The sequence below is a fragment of the Otolemur garnettii genome, unplaced genomic scaffold, assembly GCF_000181295.1.
Source record: "Otolemur garnettii isolate 467f Iridium unplaced genomic scaffold, OtoGar3 scaffold00008, whole genome shotgun sequence".
NCBI lineage: Eukaryota > Metazoa > Chordata > Mammalia > Primates > Galagidae > Otolemur > Otolemur garnettii.
In genome coordinates, this window is record NW_003852403.1 from 32,331,185 (window position 1) to 32,342,114 (window position 10,930).

The 10,930-nt window shown below is 42.7% G+C and overlaps 1 protein-coding gene across 1 annotated transcript in view; it reads right to left on the reverse strand.

Moving 5' to 3' along the window:
* PRKG1 (protein kinase, cGMP-dependent, type I) overlaps positions 1-10,930 on the reverse strand; it is a 1,243,017-nt gene that overhangs the window by 1,231,687 nt on the left and 400 nt on the right. The gene's annotated exons all lie outside the window — the stretch shown is intronic.

Below are 10,930 nucleotides of genomic sequence, written 5' to 3' on the forward strand. Positions count from 1 at the left end.
CTGAAGCCCCCTGAGTGCACAGCCTGTCTCACACGGTATGGAGAGACTTCATGACACCCTGGAGCCAGAGGTCAAGGCTACATCACCAGAGGACTTCAGGTAGGAGTCTTCAAGACCTGCTAGTATGCTTTAGAAACCTGTCTTACCTACATAACAAACCAGAAAGATCAGAGAAAACAAAGGTTTTGCTCCTTACTGCCTGCTTCACCACGTCTACTGCAAGCTAGATTTTCATTCATGGTCCTACAGACACCAGAAAGCACACTCTACATTTGAGCCGCCCTTGATTCTCTCTAGCAGCTATCAGCTATGTATGGACAACTGCACAGAAATATGCCATAGGATTTGAAAACACGTTTTGTAAAGGCAACTTATTGCCAAACAAGGTATCAGAATGTGAGCTATGTACGTTTCTCTCTTTCTCTTCTTCCCGGTTTTTCTAAGGATGATCTAACACAGTCTCTGAGCAAAGAGACCAATGACAGAGGCCAAACAACAGCATTAATTCAAAACTGACTTCTTTTTACTCATAGTACAACTTCCTGTTGCCACTGACCCTTGGCTACTGGGACAAACCAAAATAAGTACATTTTTCCTCAGTGTTAAATCACACATGATGCCAGCGACAAGACTATTTCACATGGAGGCCCCTGGGGAGTTTCTGAGGAGAAGGGTCACAGACTGAATGAAATAACCTTTTACAGGAAGGCTGACTGGCACTTTCCAAGGGAATATTGATTCAAAAAACGTACAGTCCATTAGATATGACTCACGATTTATCCCTTTGTGGAGGCCAGATTCCTTTTAAAATTGTCAAGACGTAGTTTAAGATGCCTCAAACAACACTTTGCTTTTCTCATGAAAATACTCAGACACATGTAAATAACCAAATTAACTGGACTACTGAAATATTTTTCTAGAGATCTCAGGCTGCAACGGGCTCCATTAAGATTTTAACTATATTCTCCAATCAGAATTACCAAGGAGATCAAATAAACTCTTAGAAGTGTCAATTAATAACTGATCTAATGTTTTCCTATAATAATTTTCTTTTGGTTTTTGGGGGGCGTAGGTGGGAGGAGAACACAGAGGAAGCCATTCCCTTTATTATTCTATCTCTGCACACATTTTTCTTTTACTATTATTAATTTTCCATTATTTCCTTCAGTTTCCTTCTCTCAGCCAAGTAAGAACCAGAAAGGTTTCCAATATTCAAAAAACTGTCCGTGCAGAGTGGACTAGTTTGTTTCTCTTTAAGACAAACACTGGAGAAGAAAATCTCATTTTGGCTTTTTAAACACCTTCCCCCCAAACCACAACTGATTGAAAAATATAAGACCATATGTATGGAATGACACACTTTCCAAATGCATGAAACCTGGTTTTAAGAAAGTTATGTATTGGAAATATATTTTAAAAGTCAGCTAAAGGCCATTTCACGCAGCTAGGTGAGCCCACAATTGTTAAATGCTATTCTCCTGCTGCCATCTTGTGGTAATTATTGAAATCGCAATTCTCTCTCTGATCTCTCACTACCAGTCAGCTAACTTGGACCCCCAACCTCCCCTCATCCTACCCCCTCTAGAGTTTTTTGTTTGTCTTTCCTACCTTCATGAGGATACTTCTATTCCAACTTTTAAGGACTGCCTTTATCTTGTTTCATTTTTCCTCCTTAAATTATTTTCATTTAATCATAAAGCCATTCCTTCTAACAATGTAATTTTTAAAAACTAGTATTTAACTTCAATTAATTTTGTATTTTTTTTAAACAAAGAAAGGGAATACGGGGTAAGGACAAAATCCAAGATTTTTCCCTTCCAATTTTTTTTTTTTTGCCACATTGTTTTTTTGTTAAACAAAGGATAGGACAAGCATCATGCATTTCTGACCACAGGATGGGATGGCCCTTTACAGCTCCAGACACCTGCTCTGGGGAACCAAGGAGGACCCCGAAGAGGAAATGGGAAGCCACATTGCAGACGCACTCCAAGATGGAGGAGCTCCCCAGCGGATGGGGGTGGGTGCCCCAGTCTCCTCCTATTCTTTCTGGACTATCCTGAATTCCTAAATCTAGCCTGGATGGGGAATCAAATGGTTTTCTAATGATGTATTAATGTGAATAACCTTTAGCCAGACTGATGTATCATCAAAAAATATATATATTTTATAAATGCCACCATTTCCATCTAACTCTCTTGTCCCCACTGCAATTCCTGTGAATTGACAGAGAGTTTGCAAGCAGTCATCCAAAGATGGGTACAAGGAGAAGTCAATTAGCCAGAATTCTCCAAAACAGAGTAGGGGTGAGCAAAACTCTAAATGTGAAAACACTCCACTTCATTCCTCATGATAATGATTTTTTCTTTTCTTTCTTTTTTATTTTTTTTTTTTTTGTTGTTGTTGTTGAGGCAGAGTCTTACTGTGTTGCCCTCAATAGAGTGCCTTGGCATCACAGCTCACAGAAGATTCAACTCTTGGGTTTAAGCGATTCTCTTGCCTCAGCCTCCCAAGTAGCTGGTATTACAGGCACCCGCCACAGTGCCGGGCTATTTTTTGTTGCAGTTGTCATTGTCGTTTAGCAGGCTGGGGCCGGGTTTGAACCCACCAGCCTTGGTGTATGTGGCCAGTACCCTACTCACTGAGCTATGGGCACCGCCTGTGAAAACGATGTATAAACAATCTTTCCCAAACTGTTCTCACATCTATATTATACACAATCTGTATTTTTATGTTTCTTTCTTTAAAATCCATGAACCCTTAGCCTTATTCTAAGCATTTCAGCTACATGAATTTGATGTGATTGTTATCTTTTCTTCCAGTGCATTTCAATGTCTAAGTATTAATATGAAATCAACTCACTTATCTACCACCTAGAAATATCCCTGGTGTCACCAATGATATAAACATCACACTCTGTGAATCACGGCTCTGAAATATACATGCTAAGTAAAATCGAATGAATCTAGCAATCTTTACTTACAAACAAGTAGGGTTAAGTGCCACAGAGGGAAGATTCTTACTGCTTAGAACCATAGTTGAGATCAGAGGCTCTCACACATTTTTTCTGCAGTGACTCACGAGACAGACAACGTTCCCATGTACAGCACGCTCTTGTGAGAAGACAAGACCGTCTGTGGATTATGTGCAATTTCCTGCCATGTATCTGCAACCCTCCCAGTCAAAAACACCAGTTGGAATTCAAGTAAAAGGCTATCCCTAGGGAGATGCCCATGAATGCGCTCAACTTCATTTTCTAAGATGCAAAGCATGAATTTGGATTTTTAAACCATTATTTACTCAATTTAGCCTTACAGTTAGTCAAACACACACCACGGTATCATGACACCGCTGTTGAATCTGCTATAACAATACATGGAGTATTTTAGAGTGATCTTGTTCTCTGAGAGGAGACTGGATTAGATAGGAACTGGTTTTAGTCTCTAGAAGTCTCAATGGGTTTTTAAAATTTGTTTTCAATACATTCTGCTCTTCCTTTTTCTCTGAAAAGTAGCAAGTGAGAAGAGGAAAAGTAAGGGAAGCTGAAGATTTTAGGTGGTTGGAATTTTTACAGTAAACAGACCAGGTTTCCGCCCAAGAGTTTACAGCCTAAGATATAAAAGAACGTTCTATTTTGAGAACTTTTAGCATATGGAGCCTAGTCCCTGGATGACCATCTGATACATGAAATTAGCATTATCCACACTACATGGGCAATAAAAAGCATCAAGAAAATATTAACATTTACCCACAGGCCTTAGACTTGCTCATTAGACAGTAACAATATCATATAGTTGAATAAACAGACCCACAAATATTGGTAAGAGGCAAACAGACAAGTATTTTCGAGATCCCTATAAGGTTTTTCAGCATCATTGGTGCAGCATTTGAGGTCAGAGTGCTCCAATAAAGATACATTTGAGGATATAAAACACACTTTAAAGCATTCTCTAAATGAGACTAGAAAGAAGGAACGGTCTGATTTAGCAACAAGTGTAACCAAGAGAATAATTTAAGAACTGTAGTTGCAAAATCTCTATTACAACTATAAAAGCCAAACTTAATCCTAACAAGGTAATTACAATAGACACCTTATGGGATTTGCCTTCATAAATATTCAGAGGAAATCAGGACATTCATGCATCACCTGGCACACCAAAGTATTATCAATGTGTTCAAACACACAACAAAATCAATCCAAATCAAATCCTGGAACAACACATCAACTGCTCAGGATAGATTCCCGAGAATAGATCAAATCAACAATGCACTACAGAAAGGTTGTCTTTGCGGCCCACACATGGAACAGAACAATCCCCATACAGTATTGTAAAAGTTTCTGGTAGACATAAAATGTATATTGTTTGAATTGAAAACTATACCTTTGTCTTACGTAGCATGAGTTTTTATTATATTCCCATGTAAAAGACAAGATAAAAATGTTCAAAATAAAACTAACACGGTCCACCTCCAAGTCTGGGACCCATCAATAATGTTCAGTGAGCAGTACAGGGAAGATGAAGCATTTCAACAAAGAAACCTGGAGTTGACGAACATGAACTAAAACAGACTATTTCTACTAAAGGACTTTCATAAAACATGTATTTAAAAGGCATCCATATTCCAGATATATCGAGTTTGCTTTAAGAAAATATTTTAAAGCATTGTGGATTTTCAGGATGGACAATTACTAATTATTCTTAAAACCTCAGAAAATTCATGTTATAGGCTACCTGAAATATCCAAGGACAGGAACAGTTTGAAAAGGTGAAGCGATTGGTTTGAGAGAGAACTCTGCTCCACATTTGCGGTGATGTGATTTTTGTGAATTAAAAAATCACCGATGTTAAACTAGAAGAAAATGGGGACGTGAAAGAGAAACACACACCACCACCAGATCCAAGAATAAAGATAAGGGGGTGAAAAAAATTATCACAGGATGTAGTGCTTGGAAAAGAAGTGACAGCCCTGATTCTACCCCCCTGTTCTGGGGACCAGAAAGGGCTGTGTGCCCCACCCCATGCGCAGACATTGGACACACTGTAAGATGCTGCAACCTATTTTATAATAATAGATCCAAGAAGTAAACACACATTTCTATAAGAAACTTATCTGGCCAACTAGAGGAGTTTTAGACTAATAATTACTAAAATAAATATTAATTTGTAAACTGAATAACTCAGCAGTCAGGCACATGGAAGGGCCTGTGTTCACACACACATATATATGTACGTATATATATTTTTTTTTCTTCTTCCCTTTTAAAATTTCTTTGTTTCCTCTTTTCTCTCCAGGACCCCAACAGCACAGTACACCAGTGAAGCTAGACTCAAGGTCAGGACTCCTTTCAGACAATTCCCAAACTTCTGAGCTTTCATTTTTGTGAAACAGGATGTGCTATCCCTGGTTTATCTCAGAGCCCACAGTAACTTCCAAGAGCTACAAGGAACCCAGATAACACAGGGTCCTGAACTCTGATAAGCAAATTCTCAATGGCAAGTGAAAATAATTATCCATACCCTGAGCAACTATGAAATCACCTGAAAATCTTATCAAAAGAAAGCGTTTTCATGCTCTCTCAGCATCTCTGACGGTAGGAGAGGGCTCTAGAAAACAGACCCTCAGTCTGGAAAGAGGAAAACGAAGGGACAGGTCTGTTAGAAACACTTTCACAAAGGTCAGATTGTGTGAAAGTAAACACGAGACTAAATGTAAACTTTCGACCTATCTGTGTACGTTGATGGTTCAAGTGGAGAAAGAACTCCTAGTGTTCCACAAATACCTTTGGGAAATGTACCTGATTCTGGAACCTGAACTAATCCCCAAGCAAAATGAGCGTGTCTCAGGTAACAAATACAAACAGATGACAAGCCAAAGACATCGATTCGCCAACTCTGGTACTGATGCAACATCAAGAGGCCTAAATGTCTTTGGTAGTCTTATTTTTGAGATCCTCAACATGCCACGTGTACAGTCACTTCTTCAGTTTCCTTATCACTAAAACCAAGACACTCTCCATATCCTTATGACATCTGCAATTTTTTTTTTTTTGGCAGTTTTTGGCCGGGGCCGGGTTTGAACCCACCACCTCCAGTATAGGGGGCCAGCGCCCTATTCCTTTGAGCCACAGGCACTGCCCAATATCTGTAATTGTTTAATTCACAAAAATCATACAACTCCCTGTCTCCTGTGAAGCCTTGCCTGAAAGCAAGTCTGTAAGTGCTCATGCTCAGACCTTGCACTCTCCAAAGCACAGGTGGCAAGGTAGACGGATGCTTACAAGCTGTCTGCTACAGATGCCCCTCAGCCTGCTTCCCCTTCAACTCCTGTCAAAACCATTACTCATCTGAGTAAACCAAATAAACGTCCTCTCCTGAAAGCTCCTGTCGGAACACTGCTATGTTAATCGGAAAGAAGCAACAGGTTAACATAGTGATCTATCATCAGTTAGTGATCAATTCACTGCTAAGGTAGGAAAGGCAGAAATGGAGGTGTTAGTATGAGGGACCTGAAGGCCAAAGGCAAAGGGTATCTGAAGGACAGACGCAACCAGGATCATTCTCACATCCTTTATAACTATGTTCTTCATCTGCCCATGACACTGAACTAAACAAGGAAAGCAGATGAAAAATATATAAATGAAAATCCCCAATGCAGATCCGCCTGAGGAAATTCCAGGCTGGATCGCACAGCAGTTAAGTGAACACTATACCCAAGAATTTATTGGTCACTTTCTTAGGAAGCCAGTTTAATACTGGCTCTCAGACTTTTAAGTCCTATTCTAATTTAGGGTATGTGCACTTCTCCTTCAGTTGCTAAGATAGAACCAACCAGATTTGGGTTTGAAATTGGTCGGAGGCATTTCTAAGCTGTGAGACCCTCAGCAAGTGACTGAATTTCTTAAATTCCTTACCTGAAAAGTGGAGAAGCTATTTAGGACTGTTGAGTGCTGTGCTGAGATTGCTAAGATTAGCTCTCTTTATTATTGCTATCATTGCTTTTTTAAAGCAGTGTCTATTCTCAATGGGAACAATTAATAAATAATCAATGTCAGGCCCAGAATTTATCTGGGACCCACTTACTTCCTTGAAGCTGCTCGTATCAAAATTAGGTCAAACCCCTTGATTGAGTCCTAAGGTCAAACCAGACCCGAATTGGATCAGAGGTGCAAAAGGCAATGAGTTTTCTGGGGCATCCATGTCCCAGTGAAAGGAAGTTTAAGTTCAAACTGATCAACTTACATTATCAAGAATCAAGGGATTCATGACAAGAATAGCTCAAATAACTCTGGAACAGTCTATTTTTATTCCTGTAACAGATTAATATTGCTCCTACCCCTTGCTTTAATTAATTTTTTAAATTGTGTGCAGTCCCGTGAGCTCACCCTGGCTAACTAAGTACCCAAAATTAAGGAATTTAGGTGTGTGCAAAAATAATGCAAGGGAAGGAATGACAGGTAATAAGTAATTTTTGATGTGAAGTATACGCATGAAGGAAATTGAGAGTTCACAGACATCTGTGTAAAATACATGGAGTTCCTTGGCAGAAAAAAAGTATTGTAGATAGAAATTTCAAACATCATCCCCATCTTCCAAAACAGCTTTCCGTTCTCAATGATAAGCTCTTGATCCCTACTGGGCACTTCTGAAGGGCTCTGAAAATGAGCGCCACGATGAGTCGGATGTTTTCTTTTTAAACATGATCGCCATATTGTACACTTGATACTTATGCTAAGAGCTCAGATCTGCCTTCCTGGTGTAATTTTCATCTCAGCATTCCTTAGACACTTAGATCATTCTTAATGGAGATGGTGCATTACACCCTCTGTGGACACACGGAAATCTGGCTAATTGGACTGACTTGATGACAATAGTCGGTGGATTCTTTGATTTCCTCCCGCTACCATAAATACTTAAGATATTTCTGTCATCTATTATGCAAATTTTTTAGATGGCTATCATTCTTGAAAGCAAGGTTAATAGGCAATTTTTGGTTTTTGCCATTCTTACACAATTATCCCTCAGTACCCACGGGAGAGTGTTTCCAGGACCTCCTAAGGATGCCCAAATCCACAGATGTTCAAGTCCTCTGTATAAAATAGTGTAGTGTTTATATAAAACCTACTCGAATCTTCCTATATACTACGTTTCTAGATCACCTCTATTATCTAATATAATGTAAACAATTGTTATACTGTGTTGTTTAGAGAATAATTGACAAGGAAAAAAAAAACAGTTGCACATGTTTAGAACAGACCCCACCTCCCCGTTATTTCCCTAACACTTTCTGTCCTCTGTGGGTAGATTCCGCGGATACAGAGCCCACGGAAATGGAAGGCCTGCTGACTGTATTTTCAAACTACATTTCTTTTTTTGATAGTATAGAAACTGTGTGTCTTATAAAATTTGAAATGAACCTGCAGCACGAATAGCTAGTATCCAAATGCTATGGAAACCACAGCTGAACACAAACTTTGCCATAAAGCAGTCCCTTTCAGCCCCAGCATGCCCCATCAGAATGGTACAGCCTTTTACCGAAAAACAGGACAGATGACGGAATAGCTACTCCCCAAGTCGGTATCTGAAAAATTTTAAACGCATTTTTATTTTGAAAGCATCTGGTCTGGTATGAAATGCTGTATCCCAGAAAGATCTTCATAAATCATTCCCTTTCTTGACCAAAATAATTAGCAGTGTCCCTTTAAAAGCTAGGAAGAGTACCCAATTCCAATGGTCACTATCCCCATATATTATACCTGTCAAAAAATCTTAAACTCTAATGAGTCAGCTTGCTGAAAATAAACTCCACACTTCCATTTGAAAGTCTGAAAGTAAGTGCTGAGTGGGGAAAAGTTTACCCTGAGTTCCAGCGTAAATCAGAGTGGAGAGGAAGTAGAAGGGGAGTCCAGCTATTTGCCCTGGACAGAAATATGCGCTTCGTCTCTACTGCGCATGGGCCACTCTTAGGATGACTGTCCTACCCCTAACACAAAAATGTCAGGGGGAGGTGAGAGAGAAAACAAGACAGAAAGAGAAGGATGATGTGTACATATCAAAGGTCAGCCATTGCCTGCCAGTGCATACAAAAATTCTTAAAGATTTCTTCTCAATTAAAAAAAAAAATGCGCCTGCCCAGAACTACTCCTGAATGAGATGAGACTGGGAAGGAGCGTTCTTCGCCTGTCTTTCCCGCACCCCAGTGAGAGCTCTCTGCTGCCAAGCGGTGCTGTTCCTCTTTGAGGGGGCAGACACAGATATCTGAAATTTCAAAAATGTGATAAAGCCTGAGCCCAGCAGCCCTGGGAGGCGAGCAGCTGCCGGGTGACCGCTGATGAAGTGGCTTCTTAAGGAGGTGGGCAGATTGATTCCAGCTGCTGAGCGCAGGGCAGGGCCGGGCAGCCGCCTCGGAATGCGCAGCCGGCTGAGGCGAGGCGCGGAAGCAGCAGATCCTCAAGCACCGGCAAGGCCAGATAGTACTGTTTGCAGGCTTGCCGTGAGAGAAGGAAGGAGAACCCCACTATTTCATCCAACTGAACTTTGAAGGCAAGTTGGGCCAGAAGGTACCCTGTGGTCAGGGTCACTCAGGAAATCGGAAAGCTGTCCGCGCAGAGGTCTGTTCAGAAGGGCCCACATTTCCTAAGGCGGGAGTCCCTTTCCCCTGATCCCCGCTTTTCTGCCCTCTTTGGCCCCCAGCTTCTGGTCTTCTAACAACCCTTACTCAGCCGTGTTTGCTCCCCACCCAGGTAATCCATACTCAAGGGAAAGTCCAAACACAGACATGGAGCGGGAGAATTGAGAGCCCTGGAACTGACCTGGTCAGGGACTGGACAGGAGGACATGCTCTTCAAAAGAGCTTTCCTCCAACTAAGAGAGCTGGGGGCGGGGGGTGGGGGGAGACTAGTTTAGGAGTCCCACGAGGGTCCCAAACTCAGAGAGGGAAGAGGGGAGAGGTCGGCCGGCGCGGAGGCAAGCCTAATGGAATATTCAATATCCTGAGAAGTGCACTTTCGGCCGCACACTTCCAGAGACTAAAAGCCAGTAATGGGCTTTGGAGTCTGCATTTCCTCTCCCTAATGTCCAGAGGCGCTTTAATGCTGCAGCCAATCGATCAGCCTTCTCCGGTGAAGGCGACGAGTGGAGTGCAAAAGCTTCCTACTTGTGGCCAAAATCCGCCCAGCCTCCTCTGCACACCCCGAACGGACGACGTACAACTTTGAACCGGCAGGATTTGGCTCTTAACGTGTCAGGAGGAAAGAAAGGAGCCGGGAGGCGCTAGAGAAACAGCACCCCCACGCTCCCCCCATCCCAACTCTTCCAGGGAGGGATTCGGAAGGAAGACGAACTGGGAGGGCGCATTCTCCACTTTAGGACAGGGCTGAGCGGCAGCCCCAGACTTGCTCAGGTGCAAGGTCACTGAGCTGCCTCCAAGCCCAGGGCACCCAAGGTGTGGCACTCTGGAAAGGACACAGTCGGGGCAAAGGAACACCCAGAAGGTGGGGTTTCTTTGCAATGCCTTGCTGACCTCACAGCTGCCTCGAATGTGACCCTGTGAATAAACCTCTCCCCCACCATCCCCAAGCTCTGCGCTGGATGTCTGAGGTCGAGACCAGCCTCCGTCCCGCCTCCCCCCGCCCCCTGCCAGCTCTGGGCAAGTTCAGTCCCTAAATTGAACCCAACCCCATCGGGCCTCCTCCAGCCCCTCGGCGCGTGGAGGAGAGCAGGCGCCACTGCCGCCGGGGGCGCAGGGGACAAGTTAGCCCGCGCGAGAAAACTTTCCGCAGCCCTTCTCCCCACCCCCAAGCCGCAGGGGCGCGTCTCCCCGAGGAGCTCGCCTTTCCCAGCCCGGCAGAGTCCAGCACAGCACGTGATGGGCAGAAATAAAAATAAACACTTCCCATTCCCGGGCCACCCCTCTCCGCGCGGCGCGGCAAGCC